We start from the raw sequence: 6562 nt of genomic DNA on the forward strand, positions 1-6562 counted from the left end.
TAAATTCTCAGGACGTTTATACTTTAATTTCTTGTGGGTGCCAAAGCAGTGCAGAATATGCTACAAGAGGTTTCCACTGAAGCATTATCAAGGAACACGTGATGTTGTTTTCGTGACAGGTTTCTCCCTGCTCTGCTTGATTAGCGCTGTTTCAGTTGGTGGCCTGCTTTGCTGTCCTGCACATCGCCGATCACATGAAGCCCCACTTGCGCGGCCCTGCATCATGTGCCTCATTTTCAGCAGCATCAGCTGAAAGTTAGATGTCTGGAGATCAGAATGGCAACAGTATTCTCCATCTATTTTGCCTGGCTATACATAGCTATAGTAAGAGGGAGACATAGGTGGATTGGCTTTAACCTTGCCACTTCATTTCTTTTTAATAGTCATAATGATAACGTAGTCAACCTTTCCAACACCCCAGTGTATTGCACTGAAAGGCACAAGTTCTCTTGTCCATATTCTGCTTGCATCATAGGAGAAAAAGGAAGTTTTTTAAACAGTAGAGGGCTTTCTTATGTCTTTTTTCTACTCCTATCCAAAGTATGTGGGTTGAAGGCAACATGGGTCTTACCTGCATTTGCAGCCAGCCTCACATCTTCCCCTCTTCAGTTGTTCAGACGTGCTGTGGCTGTGTGTCAGGAGAGGGAGCACCATCTCGTCTCATTACCTGCTTGGAACCAGCTTGCAGTAGGTGGACATGCTAGAGAAAGAACAGAGATTTGCAAACTGTGCAGAGAATGGACACAGATTTGGATAAAAATTTGAAGCTTGGAGAAATATATGAAACCCTTTTTTGGAAAGCTCGCTTCAGCTTGAAATCCTTGAAGTGATATAATGTTTGGGGACCAGATCCTTCACCTACTCAATTCCCAAGATTGCTTTTACACATCCATGTTGCTGCTCACTGAGATAAACATCGCATAGATCGATTCTATCGGTGAGATTAAGCCGGTGTCATTGAACAACTGGTGACCTAATGAAGGACTTGCATTATCTTTGTATCTGAATGAAAATCCATTTGGAAATTCACTAGTGCAATGGCTTCGAGCAGTTTATTTGCAGGGCTATGAACATTTTTTTTTATTCTAAACCCTTATAGCATAAATAATCTGTGGGATTTATTTTATCTACAACGTGACATATCCAATGAGAAGAGAGGAAAAAGCCCTTCTGATGCAATCAATCAACACCAGCTTGAATCCCGCCCGATAAACTCAGTGATAATGAGTTATTCTATAAAGGCTCTACTTTCTGTCTCTAAATTGCAGATTAATAGATCTTAGTGTGGAGCAGTGCTATTCTATATAAAGTGGGAGGTCCAGCAAAGCAGGCAGTTCCAGAATTAACTCATCTGTGATTCCTGCAGGCTTTGAGAAATTATGAGAAATGTCTATTGATTTACCAATGCTGTTGTAAAAGCTGTCTAATCATTGGCATAAAAGTTTGTTAAACTTGTTTAAAGTGAAAAGCCGTTCAATTTCTACTTCTTGTGCTCATCTGGAACAGCAGTTCTTAAGCCTGGCTGTCAGGGACGTCATATGACCATGGTGCAGCCATCTGCACTCATTACTCTGCTGTATCTTAATTTTAGCCTACAAAAGTGTAACTGAATTTTCCCAGACTCTTTTTTTATTATTATTAATTAAAAATATAGTGTGAAGGCTGCTATCTATCTTGTTGGCACAGCAAGGTGTATTCCAGATGGAATGATTTTCTAGAAGGCTGAAGGTTTCTGGATGTCCTATTGCCATCAGTTCTATTAAACTCCAGACTTCTGCATCCTCAGACTAGAACTTAAGGTTGGGTGAGTGCAGAGAACTGGGATGAGTTGACAGGCATATATCTTTAGACTTCATCTCTGTATAGTAGGATTTTAATGTCTTCCATGCAGTTTAACTGAATAAATCTCTGTTATTTTTAGCAGGAATTACTCTAAAATTAATGCAGATGAAGCGGACACCTTATCTCATTCCCCTCAGGAATATGAGCCTTCAGACTGAATGCACTGGGTCTTACTTGAAGTGGGAAGTACCTCTTATTCCTTTTTAATCCAATTTTGTAAAATGCTCACTAAATCCCATTGTGGCCGTGATCTTAAATCAGCACTGCTATCCCAATTAATTAAAGAGTTTTCCAGCATCAAATGTCAAGAGCCTAGATATAATCATCATTGACGCTTGAAATATATTCTGTTTTAAAAGACAACTTGTATTATCACATGCATAACACACTATTGTAAAAGCTGTCTTATCAGTATAAGCTTAAGTGGAAAATAAAAGCTCTAATCTTCTTGATAACATTTTTTGTTACTTTATAGCCCACAGTCTTACTAAGAAAAGAGATTTGTCTTTACGAACTGCAAAGCATGGTTATTGCCTTTATCACTTACTGCTTTACTTGCCTGGGCCACTGCTGAGAGCTACAGCTACAACACTCATTTGTAAAAGTACTGTTATTCTGTGCATTAACTTAGTTTGAAAGGTCTGAGGGGGTATCCCATCAATGCTTATAAATATCTAAAATGGTGGGTGTGAAGTGGATGGGGCCAGGCTCTATTTTAGTGGTATCCCACAATAGGACAAGGACAATGGAAACAAATGGAATGTAGGAAGTTCCATATATACATGAGGAAAAAATTCTTTACTTTGAGAGTGACAGAGCACTGAAACAGGCTGCCCAGAGAGGTTAAGGAGTCTCCTTCTCTGAAAATATTCAAAACCTGCCTAGATGCTTTCCTGTGCAACCTGCCGTAGGGAACCTGCTTTAGCAGAGGGTTGAACTGGATGATCTCCAGAGATCCCTTCCAATCTCTTCAATTCTGTGACTCTGTCTTCTCAAGTATTTTTTTGTCTTATTTCATTTTGTTTCTAGGATGTTTTTTTGAATGAACTTAACATATCAAAGCAATTGTAGAGAAATATCTCAGAGGAAACAGAGGGATGGTTTTAAATGAGAAGAGGGGAGATTTAGATTAGAAATTCAGAGGAATTTTTTTACTAGGGGTGCAGTGAGACACAGCTGCCCAGAGAAGCTGTGGTGCCCCATCCTGGGAGGCACCCAAGGTCAGGTTGGATGGGGCCCTGGGCAGCCTGAACTGGTGGATGGCAACCCTGCCCATGGGAGGGGCTTGGAACTGGATGAGCTTTAAGATCCCTTCCAAGCCATTCTGCGACGCCATGATTCCATGATTCTGTGGTTTGTTTTCCCTGAAAGACTTCTTCCTCATCTAGCTGCTCTTTGTCCTTGCTCATCCTCCCACTAGTGGCTGCTGGACCTGCAAACCCAAGAAGCCTTTTCCTTGCTCCCTCTGCATGTTCCGAACAGGATATTAATTTCTCCGTTGCTGGAAATGTATCCAGGCTCTGCATCTTGTGACAAGAACTAACTTTGCTTTGCAGTTCATAAACAATCCTTCTATGTTCTCTCACAGTTCTCAGCTATATCTGAAATCTAAATAAACGGCTGGAGAGAAGCTCTGTCAGGCATTTCTCTGAGGTGATTAAAGCCACGTGAGATCCAGTTGACTCCCTTGGCATTTTCGTTAAACTGCAGTGTTTTGTATGAATTTGGGGGTCAAGTGAGAAGCCACATCCACCTGCATGCAGACTTAGAAAGAAGAATAAGACCCAATTGGTTGCAATTACATGCGTCAAAATGTGTGCTTTGGGGAACAGGGAGGGTGTCATTTCTGCATTCCCTGTGTAGATGAACTGAGAAGCTTGCTTGTTTTATCGCTTGCTTGTTGCATCACTTCTCAAAGTATCTTTATTTACCATATTTTAATTTATCACTACTGAGCTGTGTCAGACCTTGTTTGGATCCTTTTGAGCCTTGTCAAGCATCTCCCAGGTTCAAAAGGTCTCACTTTGTTTACATCCCCGTGCAGTTTAGGGAAATGTGTCGGCTGCCCTTTGCTCACCTTTACGAGTTCATAACCTGGGCTTTACCTCAGGGCCCAGTTCCCTCAGCCTGTGCTTCTCTCACATGCCTGGCCTTCAGGCCTCAGCTCCAGCAAGGGGAGGCTCTTGGGAGCCTCCATCCCACCCCAGTGCTGGCCCTGCCAGGCTCCATGGGCACACCAAGGCAGATTTGTCACCACTCTAGCACTTTGTCTGGAACAAGGATATCAGTGTCTGTCCCTAAAAACAACGGGTATTTATTAGCATCAAAGCCTTTCAGAGAAGGCAGTTCTCAAAATAGTAGAGTGCTGGTTCATGTGACTGACTCAATATTTCTCACAGACAGACCAAGAAGCCTTTTTCCTATCTGCTTTCTCTACAAAACTGAACAATTTCCGCTGTTCTTTTTTTTTTAAGTTCCCAGGACAGTCGTGGGCAACTGAGCTTATTAGAAACCAATGTACTTTTCGGTTACCATATTGGTCTTCGAGGTGGTGGCATGAAGGATCCGCAGAGCAAGCAGCTTCTCCATTACCTCTCTCTGTTCCACCTCCACAACTTTTCTGAGTAACTCCTATGAAATTAAAATACTTTTGGGGTATCCCATAGACACTGTCACTCTCCTGTGCTCAGCCCATAGCAAGGCAGCACCTCGGTGTCCTGGAGCACTATGCAACTTGTTTCCACATATTTATGTTTTCGTTGCAATCTAGCTTCACAGTTCTTGGTAACCAAAAGTCTCTACGAGATTATTTTCCTATCAGTCTTATTTCATTTTCATACAGCTATCTTGTACTGCCAGAGGCCTTTGGAGCTTTTTGTCAGCTATGTATTTTTGCTAATGCAGTATATATTATGATCCTCAAGCTCCCAGTGCTGATAAATGTCAGGAAAAACGTACATGCCACAGGTGGACTAAGGGGCAGCTGAGGGTGCATCCCCATTTGGAAGTTAATGCCCTCCACATTTGTCATCCAATCCTCGATTTGAATTTTTCCACCTGGAGAACTGTTTTTCAGCCTTTTTGATATATATAAGTGTTTTCAAATTAAGATGATTCCATCACCTTCACAAATTTCCACATGCAGCCTGTTGTTCAGTGCAAGTGAGTTTTTGCAGGCACTTTTGACCACCTCCTCATTGGCCGTTGGCTGTTCCAGTATCCTGGGAAGGATGCCTGGAATTGTTACTTGATGAATTTGCATTGTGATGGCTTAGTTTGTTCAGGCTGGATAACCAGAAATAAAAACTCTGTTCATGAAGATGGCCAGAAATCAAAATGTTATTTGTCAATGTAAGACAGGTCAACACCTGCGGATTAATGAAATCATCTAGTTTTAGAAAGCTTGTGAATTTGGACCTCAGGAAGCAATATTCTGTCAAATGGCGTGGCCACTTCTCCATTTTTTTCCTCCTATTCTGAATTTAAGAAGATTTAGTGGGGCCATAACAGTTTAGTATACTCAAATTCAGTCAAAAGAGTTTTAGGATACATTTGCTTTTCCTATTTTATCTCAGTTCTTTTTGGAAGTCGATATTGAAATGATGCATTACCCAGATGTGCAGTGTTTATCCAGATATTTCTGCACTTTTTTTTTTCCTGCATGTATCTGACATAAACAACCACATTAGTATAAAAAATATCTTCTAAAGACCACATCTATTTTTTCCTGATATGTTCATGTTGTTCCCTCTTGGATGTTGTTTCTACTCCCAGATTCAAGAACACTGCTGGCAAACCCCTCATTCCAGTTGGTGGCCCTGTATGAGGCCAGATCCCTGCCTGTGTGCAGTTTCATGTGCTCAAAGGACTCTGTACCAGGACATGACTCTCAGAGCCTGGATGAAGGTGCATCCTCAGAGTTCATCAAGTCTTGGTGCTTGCAGCATAAAAACCCTGCCTTCCCTTCTACCTCTCTTAAACCCTGCAGGAATTTTTACCAGCTAACCTCCCTCCCCTACACTAGGTGCCAAGACTCCTTATAAAGTGGACGTAGAGTGCTCTGCCACTGGGAAGGAAGCACATGTCACCTGGCAGCACACAGGACTGGTATGAGACAGGAAAGTTATCTTGCTAAAGCTGAGGTTTGGGATTCCTGGGGGTTCACACAGAAATACATAGCATCCTTTGCCATCTGCTCCTGGTTGTAAATGACATAAGTGTAAAAGTCAGATTTTGTTTCACCTCAGGAGCCTTTTACCCTTTCTTCCTGAGGGGATGTGCCTCCCCTGGAAGCCAACATGCACAGTTCATTGCACAGGATCTGCCTTTGCCTCCTTTCTGAACCACACCTGTGTCATTCAGGCCTGTGTTTGTCACATTGGTTTGTGAGACACTGGCTGCAAAATAGGCTTAAGTAGGTTCTGATCCTTCTATCCCTCTTTTCGTCCCTGCTGTGGCACTTCAATCTGCTTGTTCTTTGTTTTGCTGATACAGCTATTCTGTGGAACCACAGGAAAGGTTACTTTTTGTCCTTAATCTAGCCCATGATCTGTTTTGCTGCGTGGCTTTCGCAAACACTTCTGCTGCGAGAGTGAGGGAGTACAAGTGATGAGAACAAGCAGTGGCGAGTAACCTGGGCTGGCTTGCTGCCAGAGCTGGCCCCACGCAGGAGTAAACCCTTTTTATGCCGCTGGAGTGAGTCTGTTAATACCAGAGGAAA

General features: G+C 42.3%; 1 long non-coding RNA gene across 1 annotated transcript; it reads right to left on the reverse strand.

The window, feature by feature from the left end:
• On the reverse strand, positions 1 to 3997 carry LOC124417930. Its single transcript, XR_006939277.1, has 3 exons — positions 3920 to 3997; positions 572 to 700; positions 1 to 249 (listed from the first exon to the last, which is right to left on the reverse strand). It is a non-coding gene; the product is annotated as an uncharacterized LOC124417930 (long non-coding RNA).
• Between the last annotated feature and the right edge of the window lie 2565 nt (positions 3998 to 6562).

This window comes from Gallus gallus, chromosome 4 (genome assembly GCF_016699485.2).
Source record: "Gallus gallus isolate bGalGal1 chromosome 4, bGalGal1.mat.broiler.GRCg7b, whole genome shotgun sequence".
NCBI lineage: Eukaryota > Metazoa > Chordata > Aves > Galliformes > Phasianidae > Gallus > Gallus gallus.